Here is a 14,244-nt window from a genome sequence, read left to right as displayed (position 1 = left end):
AAATAATACCAAGCACTAAAGGATGAAATACTCTAAGTTAAACATAGAATTAGTATTTGCATTCCATGGAAAAAGATAAACAAAATATATGATGCCATGTTAAAGCGATTGAAAACACTATGGGATCAATAGCTTTAACATAAGCGTAGAAAGAATCCACTAAATAAAGTTTCCACTATGACATGTCCTCAAGAATAGAAATATGTCAAGGGAAATGAACACATAATAGAATGAAAGAGCATGAAGGGATCTATTAACTTCAAGATCACTAAGATTATATGATAATATGTAATATTATATCAAGTATGAAAATATAATCATCCCCCAAAGGAGGTAGAACAATGACACAATGGAGGGAAAGACACATAAGAGATATGAAGAAGAGTCCTTTTGGGCCAATAACATGGAGACCAAAAAGAATCAGTGATACCATGTCATAAGGAAGCAATAAGACTATACAAGATCATTGGTATGAACAATAGCACAAGTATGAAATAACATGTAACAACATATAGAAGAAAAGAGATATAAATAGAAGAATGTGTATAGTGCGGTGATTACTTTATATTCTTGAGCTCAATGAAGAAACAAGGATCATCTAAAGAAATCAAAAGAAAAAGCATAAAATAATGGCACAACACAAGAACACAAAGACTACCATAATGAATGAAGTCTACTTCAAGTGTTCCACATGCACCACACCCCCCACCCCACCACTTCTTAGTCAAAATTTCTAAGGGAAGGATGGTGACTTGTGAGAGGAACAATATCCATTATAGTAGGAATCAAAACATGTTCTAAGAAAGGACTTTGAGAGTCACTATGATCATTACTAGGAGTGATAGTACGCTGCATAGAAAGTATGTTAGGAAAATTACTATCCATATCTTTCAAATATTTATCACTACTAACATGGTCATCATCTAAAGTATCTTCCATATCAAGATTAATAGAATCTAAAATATGAACAAAACTATCATGTTTAACATTATGTAAAATGTTACCTTGTTTAAAGCTTTCTCCAAAGACTCACCATGGTTTGATAAAAGGAATGTAAAGGTTGAGAAGAAGATGTAGGTTGTGAAGCAAGGGAATGATTTTTAGAATTATCTATAGCTTTACAATTCTTGCGACACCAATGAGAATGTTGATTATGAATAGTCTTATGAGAAATAGTAGAAGGATTAGGATCAACTACTATAGGTTCAAAAGAAGGAACATAAACAATTTTAGTAGATGTAGAGGGTAAAATAGGTTCAAAAGTAGAAGGAGAAGATGGAGTAGGCAAGATGCGTGGAAGTGGGAAACACTTTGGAAGACTTAGTTCCATAATCTTGGCTACTTTATGTTATTGATGGTTTCTATAGAGATGATCATGATGAGCAGGTGGTGTTTTGAGACAAGATGGCCAATAAAATTCAATCTTAGCATAATCTCTAGGACACGATGATTTATAAGGAGAATTAATAGTAATAATGTTTCCATCACGAGGAAATTTAAGGTATTTATGAATAGGAGAAGCTACGAATTGCATGGAAGAAATTCATGGAATACCAAGGTTAACTTGAAATTAATCAAAAGTAGGAATAACAACAAAGTTAGTAAAAATAGCTTTTCCTAATAAAGTAATGGTCAAAGTGATAAAACCCTAGGGACAATAGAGAAAACTATTACAAGTTTGAATCCACACAGGAGTTAGTATCACAAGTATCTCTATGAAAGCCTTTGTTAAAAAGGTGTAATTTAGTGATAAAACTCACAATAGAGGAAGGATCAACCAAAATACACTACTACATTTGGGTCTGATTTGCGATGGCAGGCCATCACAATTATGATGGTAAGTGAGCACCCAACTGACATCAAGAGGAATTGGCTCCCATTAGATGGGTGGAAAACTTTTTTTGTCACAAGTTGAAATGGCAAGGGTGACTATCACAATTGTGATGACCATAGGTTCATAAATTGAGCTAACCAACTAGCAAACCATTCATTTTCACCATCATAATTGCGATCGAAAGTTTTCGAAGAAACTCTTGCAATTACGATGTCTATGTGACATAAATGCTATGTGCCCCATGGCAAGCCATCAAAAATGTCCATTGCAATTGCGATGGGCATGTGGTAGGAATGCAAAGTTTCCATCGCAATTGTGACAAAATGTTGTATTAATAAAGAAAATTGGCAACAGACATTGAATAGCTATGATGCAATCATAGGTTAATATTGTCATGCAATCGTAGGTTAATATTATCATGCAATCATAGGTTAATATTGACCTTCACTTGGTTTCAATAATAGTTTAATATTATCTACTAATTAGGGCCAACCATGTGAAGCTGGAAGCTCATTTGGCCCCGCCCTAGCCCTAACATCTAAATTTCCCATTAACATCCAAAATATTTAAGATAGGATCAATCTTTAAAGTACAAAAAAGTGTTCTAGACCTGCAGAAGTAACATCAATTTCAATCTTCTAGTGCATGTCATTTTTCCATAACATCCAAAATAAGAATCTACCACTCTAAATTGAGAATGCACTTGCAATTGTGTTTTGTATGCATCGACAATAGAAGGAGTCACTAAACCCAGCACACCTACATTTATTTAGTAGGTCTATGTAAACCTCTAATAAAAATGCAAACTTGTTGGGTTTTTTTAGCTCCACCTGATGTTGTATGCATGTGAATTGAGATTGCATACTGAACTATGACATCCTTCTACATTTCCTAAAATCAATAGATTCACATAGTTAGTTGTCATACACTCATAGGTAAATGTTGAGCTTTACTTGGTTTCAAGAATATTTTAATATTCTCTACTAAGTAGGGCCAACCACATGAAGGTGGAAGCTCATTTGGCCCCACCCCAGCCTAATATCTAAATTCCCCATTAAAATCTAAAATATTTAAGAAAGAATCAATCTTTAAAGTACAAAAAAAGGTTATGGACTTGCAAAAGTGACATCATTTTTCCATCTTCTAGTGCATGTCATATTTCCATCGCATCCAAAATGAGGTGCTGCCACTCTAAATCAAGAATGCACATGTAGCTATCTTCAAATGCATGGACAATAGGAAGATCTGATAAAATACAACATGATTACATTTATTTAATAGGTCTATTAAGTTTTTAAAATTATAGACCATTACGGAGAATGTTTGTGATGATCTCTAACTTAAAATACCTAATTAAAGACCTCTAACAAAAATACAAACCTCTTATTTTTTTCAGCTACACTTGATGTCATATGAATATGAATTAAAATTGCATATTGAACTATGGCATCCTTCTACATTGCCTAAAACCAAGAGATTCACACAACTAGTTGTCATACAATCATAGCTTAATGTTGAGCTTCACTTGGTTTTGAGAATATTTTAATATTCTCTATTAATCAGGGACGACCACATAAAGGTGGAAGCTCATCCTCCCCCCCACCCCCCACAAACATCTAAAGTTCTTGTTAACAACTAAAATATTTAAGAAAGGATCAATCTTTAAAGTACCTAGAATGTCCTCATTGGCTACTACTACTCTCAGGGGAAGTCCATCTTCATTTCTCATGAGTAATTCATCACACAGGTACATCCAAGAATGTCCTCATCACCTCCTACATAAAATGAATCCAATTTTAGAAAATTCCCCCTAAGAAATAATAGTTCAAGGAAATAAAAACATGAAAAATAAGAGAGAAAGAGAGGAATCTACTAACGAATAGGTGTTTCCATCGCATCTGTAGCCATGCTACCTATTGAGTGAGTTTTATTGCTTTTTTTTTATGGCATGATCTCTTTGTTTATACACACACACACACACACACACACACACACACACACACACACACATACATACATACATATACATAGATCCCAAGGGTATGACAATAAAATGCAATGATCACAAGAGCATATACATACATACATATATACAGACATATATATATATACATACATATATATAGATACATACATATATATATATATATATATATATATATATATATATATATATATACATACATGCATGCATGCATATATACATACATACAGACATACATACATACATACACACATGTATGTATGTATGTATATATACAAAGAGATCTTTTTAAAGGTGCTAAGTGACTTACCTCAAAATCCTCCACAAAAATAATACATACCAAGAAAAATGGGTAGAGTTTGCAAGAAATTTTACAAAAACATATCATAAAAAATATTTTTAGAAAGAAACAAGTCATAACTTAGTTAAATAGGTCTAGTTGTTGATTAGTTGGGTTGATATATCTATATATTTAACTAGGTTATGGCTTCTGCAATGGAATGAACATTGTGATTATGGCATTTACATAGAAGTAGAACTTTCTTCTTCAACTCCTTACACTCAACTCTTAACCAAAGTTATTCTTCCAAAAATTAGAATAACTGCTACAAATTCCTAGGATCCAAGGGACCCTGAACCTATGCTACATTTTATGGGGAAATGGGAGAGGGTACGACCAACTTTAATACTTCATAACATTCTAGATCATATATTGATGTGCAAATTAATAGTAGTAGTAGATATTGGGATCCTCACTAGGAGAGCATGCCAATACATGCATGGTTACATCCTTGGCTTCTATTGTTAGGCTAGCACATGGAGCCTTTAAATCCAACCATTCTTTATAAATTGGGGAATGTATTTCATGCCTGATATTCAAGTGATGCATCTAGATATGTAATTTTATCACCTTGGAAAATTTTATTTGATCCTGCTAGCTATGAACAACTAATTGTTCATTTTACTATACCTAATCTAATGAAAGTTCTATAGGAATTCATAATCAACAACTAGACCAATTTAACTAGGTTATGACTTGGGCATGTGTTATTCCCATTTATCAAATGGTTGCAATCTTGTAGGCAACATTTTTATTTGTGCAGGATATGGAGGAAGAGCAGTGGTGTAAGAAAGCATGAAAATTTAATAATGTGAAGTCACCTTAAGGAACTTGTGTACACTCTTGGCAAACATGTCATTGAAAATGTTCATCATGGCTTTTTTTTTCTTGTACATGTTTACGCATGGAGCCTTCACACATCTAGTGTTCACAAATGTCTACTTAAGAATGTATGTGAACCTGCAATGCATTTCTATGTGGTGAAATATGTAGAAAATCATTTAATCCTTCATCACATAGGGTCTTTTTCTTGGTGTGCTCATTCATAAAGTTAAACACCCAATTTTGCATTTCAAGTCATGATTTACCTATTTTGGGATTAAGAACTAGTACAATAGCCTAGAATGAGTACCTAAGAGAAGATGGATCTCACATTCATTATCACATGAAGTAAAAAAAAATTATGAGCATCTATAAAATAATCTAATAATGTCCAAAGCTAACATCTAAAATTAGTTCATCCTTTAACATTCATTAATAGTAGCACATAAACATACCATTCAATAAGATGTTAAAAAAGGTATTTAAACATGCCTCAACCAATTATGATTTAATTTTGGATCACCTACCTGATTAGTTTGGAATTTTATTCTCACAAAAAATCATAAAATGTAATAACAAATGTGCCAAAAAGAGCATAAAATGATGACTATCATGCACCAATCATGTTTTTTAGCTCTTTTAGCATAATTGTTCTTACAACTTTTTGGCTCAATCTCCAACTGGTTAGTGTGTGTTTTGAAAATTTATTAGACTGCGAGTCAAGAAAAAGAGAAATATCCAATTTGAAAAAGATGCACATAAATGTAATTAATTTTTAAACTTCAATTTTATAAACTTACAAAGAGAACCATAGAATTATGAGAAATTATTGTGGTTTGTGCTATTTGAAAATTATATTTACAAGTGATAGAATTATATACCTTTGATTTAGAGAGTGCAAATATTGTTCAATAGAGAATAATTATATCCATACATCCATACATACATACATACATGGTTAAGTGCTACCTAACTATGTCCAAGGCATCTATACATTGAAGGCATACTTCACCCACCAAGCTGCCTACATACCCATATCCACAGGATCAAGACCCTTGAAATACTCAATATAATGAATATGCAGTTCTATTTTCTAATTATTTTGATGTAGTTGTATCCCTATAACCAATGGTGAGCTTTACTCACCTAATACAACTCTTCACCATCATACACCCACTCAAGTGAATTAGACAATTTTCTATAGTTATAATACTGTAATGCCCTAGTGCAACCTTTGTATTGTAGTTTATAGTTAATGTAAGGTAACCTATATACATCCTAACTCACTCCTCATATAGTTATGCTTAAAATCTTGTGACAGTAATCAATGGGTCTAAATAGACAAGTAAAGTTAATGCTGAAATGCAGAGTTTAGCCTTCTATTTTCAAAAGCTAGGTACATTAGGTACATATAATGCCTGAATAAAGTTAAGTGCTACCTAACTATGTTCACACTAGTACATTTGACCTTATTTTTTGACCTAGGTTGGTCAAAATTTCAACCAATACATTCATTGAAAAATTTTAATTTTTGGTGGTCTTTATTTGTCAATGTTGGTCAAAATTTTGACCAATCCTTTCATCGAAAATTTTTGATTGGTCAAAATTTCAACCAATCCATTCATCAAATTTTTTTTGATTGGTGGAAATTTCGACCAATACTTGGTAGAAAACTAATAGGCATTGGTCAAAATTTCCACCAATGTTTGGTTGAAATTTTTTAGCATTGGTGGAAATTTCCACCAATGATTGGTCGATTTTTTTTCAGTTGTTGGAAATTCCGACCAATGGTTGGTAGAAAACTATCAAGAATTGGTCGATATTTCCACCAATGTTTAGTCAAAAAAAATTTTATGCTCTATCAAGAAATTGCTTCTTATCCAAGCCATTTAATTTGCAACCTTTTAAATCTCTACAAAGATAAAGTTGGAGCAAATAAAATTTTCCTTTCAAAGGTGTCCTCTAATTGTAAAGAATCCATTCTATTATCTATTCAACAAACAAGACATATCTAGTTCAACAAATAATAGAATGGATGGTTTACAATCAGAAGACACCTTTGAGAAGAAAAACTCTCCGGCTCCAACTTTATCTTTGCAAAGATTTAAAAGGTTGGAAATTAAATGGCTTGGATAAGAAAAAATTGCTTGATATAGCATGGAACAAAGAAGAAAAGTGTGTCTATGATATTGGAACCATCTCATGGAGAATTTGACATTTGCAAGGATATGGGGGTAAGTGCACAAAGTTGTGGTGCCAAAAGGGGGGTATAAGTGGACACCTTTTTCTTGAAATCTGCAAATTTTGAACTTCAACAAGAATTTGAAGATAGTTACGCTCAAAATTTTCAGATATGACAAAAATAAAAGTCGCAGTCCTTTGAATCTAGTTTCTAAACTACTAATTTTATTTCAAAATGGTTTAGTTTTAGGTCCTCAGAAAAGGGGGCCACAAAAAGTGGTACTGTTTATTCCAAAAAAACATAACACAGTACAAAGTGTGGCCCCCCTAACATTTTAACTTTTTTTTTGAAATTCTTTAATTGCTCTAGTCAAAAGTTACTTAACAATATTTAGTTTATCCCAGATTTTTCAGGTAATTTTATAATGCGTATTTTTTTTTAATGAATTTTTTAACTAGACACATCCCAAAAATATGAAATATCAGTGTGCTCCCCCTACAAATAATTGAAAACTAATCTAAAATCAAAAAAAAAAAATTCAAAGTGTGTAGAATGGAGTCTAGTTTCTAAAAAATTAAGTTATTACAAAATTTGATGAACGAGCTAAAATCTATAGCCCAATTAGTACGTGGTGGTTTTTGACAAAAAATGAACATACATTCAAAAGAAATTATAGATGAAAGGCTTGAAATAGCTCAAATTAAAAATAAATTATATGGTTAGATAGCTAACACAGAGACCTTTAATGCTATGTAACCTGATCTTATTGATACCCAACCATGAGAAATCTTGAAGGGGAGCACAGAAGAAAAAATGATCATTTTTTGTATGTTTGCTAGAAAACATGTCTCAAGCTTGTTCATCAAATCCAAACCTTTGGGTTGGATCTCCAAGGAAATACCAAGCATTAGGCTTGGGTTTAATTAAGGTTTAAATAGCGTGTGCACCTATAGCGAGCACGCGCTATTTAAACCTTAGTTATAAATAGCGTGTGCACGCTATAGTGTACATGCACTATTAAGATCTAAGTTGTAAAAGAGAACAACATGGGGGGGGGATAGGGGAATGGCTATGTGTGTGTGTGTGAAAGAGATAGAGAGAAAGTAGGGGATGGGAGAAGGGAGAGAGTACAGGATGGGAGAGAGAAAGTGAGAAAGAGTAGTGGTGGCAAAGAGAGTATAGGATGAGAGAGAGAGAGAGTAGGGATGGAAAAGAGAGGAAGTGTGAGAGAGAGTAGGGGTGGAAAAGAGAGAGTGTAGGATGGGGGAAAGAGATTTAAAGTAGGGGATGGGAGAGAGAGGAAGTGTGAGAGAGAGTATAGGTTGGGAGAGAGAGATTAAGAGTAGGGGATGGGGGAGAAAGAGAGTAGGCGATGGGAGACGGAGTGGGAGAGGAGGATGGGAGTGCATGTGTGTGAAAGAGAGAGAGTATGGAACGGGAGAGGGGGAGGACAAAGTAGCTCAAGAGAGAGTAGGAAATGGGAGAGGGAGTGGGAGAGGGGGAGAGAGGGGGGAATAGAAATGTGTATAAGAGTAAAAGAGAGAGAGGTAGAGGTAGAGAGAGAGAGAGAGAGAGAGAGAGAGAGAGAGAGAGAGAGAGAGAGAGAGAGTAGGGGATAGGAGAGAGTGTGAAAATTTAAGAGAGACTAGAGGGTAGTAGAGAAAGAGAGAGTGGAGAGGGAGAGAGTGAGAGAGAGAGAGAGAGAGAGTAGGCAATGGGAGAGGGAGAGCAAGTGAGAGAAAAAGTAGGGGATGGAAGAGGAGAGAGGGGGATGGGTGTGTGTGTGTGAAAGAGAGAGAGTCAAGAATGAGAGAGGGGAGAGAGAGATAGAGAGAGTAGGAAATGGTAGAGGGATCAGAGAGAGAGAGAGAGAGAGTGTGTGTGTGTGTGTGTGTGTGTGTGTGTGTTTCTGTGTGTGTGTGTGTGTGTGTGTGTGTGTGTGAGAGAGAGAGAGAGAGAGAGAGAGAGAGAGAGAGAGAGTAGGCAATGGGAGAGGGAGTGGGAGGGAGAGAGAGGTGGAATGGAAGCATTTAAGAGAGATAGAGTAGGGGATGGGAGAGAGTAGGTAGTGGGACAAGGACTGCAAGAGAGAGGGGGGGGGAATGGGAATGTGTATTTATTTATAAGAGAGATAGAGTAAAGGATGGGAGAGAATGTGAGAGTTTGAGAGAAAGTAGTAGGGTATGGGAGAGAGAGTGAGAGTAAGGGATGGGAGAGAGAGAGAGAGAGAGAGAGAGAGAGAGAGAGAGAGAGAGAGAGAGAGAGAGGAACAAAGAGAACTTGAGAGAGATAGATAGTAGGCGGTAGGAGAGGGAGTGGGAGAGGGAGAGGGAGAGAAATAGGGAGGATGGGAGTGTGTGTGATAGATGTAGAGAGTAGGGGATGGGAGAGAAGAAGAAGAGTGGGGGGATAAGAGTGTGTTTATCTATGAAAGTGAGAGTAGGGGATGGGAGAGAGTGTGAAAGTGTGAAAGTAGGGGGTGGCAGAGAGAGTACAACGATGGGGGAGAGAAAGTAGGTGGTGGGAGAGGAAAAGAGAGAGGGGGGATGGGAGTGTGTGTGTAAGAGAGACAGAACAGGGGATGGGAGAGATTGTGAGAGTGTGAGAGTAGGGGGTGGCAAAGAGAGAGAGTACGACGATGGGGGAGAGAAAGTTGGTGGGAGAGGGAAAGAGAGAGGGGGGATGGGGGTGTATGTGTAAGAGAGATAGAGTAGGAGATGGGAGAGAGTGAGAGTGTGAGAGAGTAGGGGATGGGAGAGGAGAGAGAGTAGGGGATGGGGGAGAGTGTGAGAGTGTGAGAGAGTAGGGGATGGGAGACGAGAGAGAGAGCAGGGGATGGGGGAGAGAAAGTAGGCAGTGGGAGAGAGAGTGGGAGAGGCAAAGAGAGCTTGTACAAGATGGGAGAGAGAGAGAGTAGAAAGGGAGAGAGAGAAATTGAGAGTGAGAGATAGTAGGTAGTAGTAGTGTGAGTGTGAGAGAGAGTAGGGGGTGGTAGAGAGAGTACGACGATGGAAGAGAGAAAGTAGGCGGTGGGAGAGGGAGAGAGAGGGGGAATGGGAATGTGTGTAAGAGAAACAAAGAAGGGGGTGGGAGAGAAGAGAGAGAGTAGGGAATGGGGGAGAGAAATTAGGTGGTAGGAGAGGGAGAGGGAGAGAGATAAGGGGGATAAGAGTGTGTGTGAGAGATCTAAAGAGCCGGGGATGGGAGAGGAGAGGGGGTGAGAGAGGTAGAGAGAGTAGGTGGTGGGAGAGGGAGAGTGAGAGAGAGTAAAAGATGGGAGAGAGTAGGAAGAGAGAGAGGGAGGGGATGGGAGAGAGAGTAGGGAGGATAGAGAGTAGGGAGGATGGGGAGTGATGTGTTTTGAGATAGTGTGTATGCTTTATAGTGCGTACACGCTATAGTGCATATGAACTATCTCAAATCACCAAAAAATGGTCAAAACCCAACCTTGGGGCCCATTTCATCCATTTTTAACTTTTGGTCTATTATGCTCTTTGTTATTCTAACAGAAAACATGAGTTTCAACATAGAAAACACTATTTCAACACTTTTGGAAGCTAGCAAACACCAAATTCAATCATTGGATACGTGATTTGAAGAATTTTTGAATATTCCTTTAATAGAAAAGGTTAGTGCAATCCATTTTAAATATTGTTTGTCGATATATAGATACAAATTTGATTATAATTTGATATGTTATGTAATATATAGTGAATTCATTGAAAATTGTATGTTTGAATGAAATGTTATTTTGAAATGGTTAGAAATTTGACAAGTCGTTTGATATATATTGTGTATTTGTTCAAATAATTATAATTTTTATATGTAATTGAATAATTTGTAATTTACACATTTTAAGTAATTCGGATGTTTGAATAATTTGACATGTAGAAATCATCATCATGCCAAGGAAGAAACCAAAGGTTCAAACAAATGTAGATAGGGAGAGAGATTTGACAATTAAAAGAGATAAAATAAAATAACTACGTGAACAAAGAAAATTGCAAAGCAATGATGAAGAATCGAATTTCGAAGAGGATCAAGAACCACCAGTACAAAGAAACAAGGAGGAAGAATTAGAAAGAAAAAGAGAACTTATGATATTTTTACGCTCAAGAAGACAATTGAATTGTGAAGCTACACCATCCTCCAATGTTGGAGTCATATCGTCCGCTACACCATCTTCGAATGTTGGAATCATATCATCCACTACACCATCTTCCAATGTTGAAGTCATATCATCCTCTCATATTGAAGAGACACTGATTTATAGATCTGACGATATACACACTCTATCATGTCATGTTGAAAGCACAAAATCAACACATCCATTAGGTGATATTCCATATTTTACATCTTATTGCCAAGGCACATCATCTTTGGTTCAAGGTACGCAATACACTCAACCTTATATTGATGTTCAAAATGTTGAGAGAATTGAAGAGATTAGAACACCTTCTAGAATTCGTTTTAGAAAACCAAAATATTTGATTGATATTGATACTAACATTTTGAAATCAATGCCTGACAAGATTAGCAAGCATACTTGTCAAAGAAAAGTTAATCACATGTGGAGATTATTTTTGAAGAATTAAATATTACAGGTCAATGCCAATTATTTGTTGAAATGATGAGGAATTTGAAATTTAGGCCTATCATGAAGATTCTTGGGCTAAGAATGATGGATGATTCAAATGAAAGAAATATTGTAAAGAATCTAATGAGTGCTTATGACAAAGTGGGTTCTAAATCATGCACCAAAGATAGTAATATCACAAGATGAGTACTCACATCGACAATAGTAAGTAGCCAAATGAAGAAATCTCGACTCATGAGAAAGACAAGCAAAACATTACAAATTGGTAGAGGTACATTAAGGAGAGCCATGCTAAGGTGTGAGAGATTAGAAGATCCAACAAAAAATGAGTTATGGACATTTAGCGGTAGACTACCACGAAAGGATAAAGAAATTAGTGAAGCTTTGAAATCATTGATAGAAGATTTTTGTCCAAAAATAACACACGTGTTTCTCCTAATCAAAGAGATGTTGTAAGAAGGAGGATTGGTAGCCGAAATCGTGAGCCACATGCAAAACATTTTTTGGACTCAACTCAGACACAATTTTTTGCAAAATTTATTGGTATGTATCCTCAAATTCAAATCAGTCAAAGATTTTTTGAGATGGGTAGACCTTTTTATGTGAAAATAAATCACACACGCACAACTTGTTGTAGGATACATATTGAATTTTCTAACCATTTTGATGTTTTTAGGCACATATGCATAGTTTTGCATTCTCGGTTTGTTTTGCAGGATTGTGACATAAAAGAGCCACCAAGATCTTCAAGGGAATTCATATCTAACATTTTATGTGAAATAGGGGATGGCCAACAATTTTACAAGACATCATGCTTGGATGGTACGTGCTTATTTTGTGGTTCTTTGCAACTTTTATCAACTTTTCAACATATGGATAGTACACATGCAATTGGAAATGAAATAGTAGATTATGGAAAATTCAAGAGAGTGACATATGCTCTAAAAGATGGGAAACATGGTAAAAGATGTGATCTAGTTATTGAAAAGATTCTAGTGTATGAGTTCATGAAGATTTTTCATGAAAAGATTATTTACGAGTATGCAAGGCATACCCATAGAGCTCAATGGTTAGATTTGCAATTCAAGTTGTGCAAGGATACATTTCCATTGGATACCATTGTTTCAGTTGTAGATTTTGCAGAGAACTACACACTACAACCACAAAATGAGGTGCAAGCAAAGTATTATACATCTCAACAGGTTTCCATATTTGTTCACATAACATTCATGCATTCACCTACAAGTACAGAGGATGACAGGAAGATTTTGAGGGAGTACCATTTTTACATCAACAATGATCGATCACATTCTACGAAGTTTGTACATGGTTGTTTTCAACTATTTTATGGAGATTTGGCTAATAGAGGCATATCATATCATCAACACATTATTTGGTCAGACAATTGTGCATCTCAATTCAAGAATGCATAGATGTTCTATTGGTTGAGCAAGATGCATAGGTTGTGTAGAATTCAATATATGTGGAATTTCACAGAGGCTAGTCATGGTAAGGGAGAGCACGATGGTGCAGGCGCATGCATTAAAAGAGCCTTGACTCATGAAGAACTAAAGTACAAAGATGGAGCAATATTGATAGATGCAAAATCCATCATCCAATGGTGTAACGCTACAATGGGTCCAGGTAAGGAAGGTGAGTCTACAGTTCGTAGATTTTTTTGGTTGATAGATAATACTAACATTGCACCATATCAAGATTGTTGCACACTAATAGGATCTAGTGAGTTACACTCTTTTAGAAGCTCTGATGCAGGTTCATGGAGTATCCACACACAAAAAATGGCATGCTATTGTCCATCATGTGCAGAGAAAAATTGGGATGACTGTGAGTCAACTGAATGGGGGAACAAATGGGATATATGGGTTTTGGACCCAATTGACGACTATCATCCCCCACAAGCACTAGAAATGGTAGAGATGGATTCATCTATTGACTTTGACTGCTTGTCAGATCTAGTGCAACCTGGTAATATATATATATATATATATATATATTTATATATCTTTTTAATTTCAATATGTAACTTTATAACTTTTACCCAAGTATTTTCTGAATTAATGACCGCATTTTGTACATTTGCCACTGTAGGCCATGTTTTTGCTTTTATTGCACCTGAAGACAATGAAGAAGGGACAAATTATTATTTGTGTTGTTGTGTTTAAGCCAAACAAAAGTTGGATCACTCGGTTATAGATGGTGAAGGTTTAGAGTACCATGTTGGTGCAGTGGTTGTAATAGGCACATGGCTTAGACGATATCCTATGAAGAATCCTAACTTGTGGTTATTTGAGGATAGGCAAACAGAGAGGAAGATTTTTTATTATTCAAACCTTGTTGTCGCATCAAATGTCCACTTGATAAAATATGGTGGAAAACCACATAATAAGATTCTTTGAAAAGTTCACGAGTGAAACCATGAGGCAATACTTGAGACATTAAAATGTTGAGAAAATCCAGTTGGCTC

Source organism: Cupressus sempervirens, chromosome 10 (genome assembly GCF_028749045.1).
Source record: "Cupressus sempervirens isolate cs-2001-9-10 chromosome 10, ASM2874904v1, whole genome shotgun sequence".
NCBI lineage: Eukaryota > Viridiplantae > Streptophyta > Pinopsida > Cupressales > Cupressaceae > Cupressus > Cupressus sempervirens.
Note: the sequence above shows the minus strand (reverse complement) of the source record.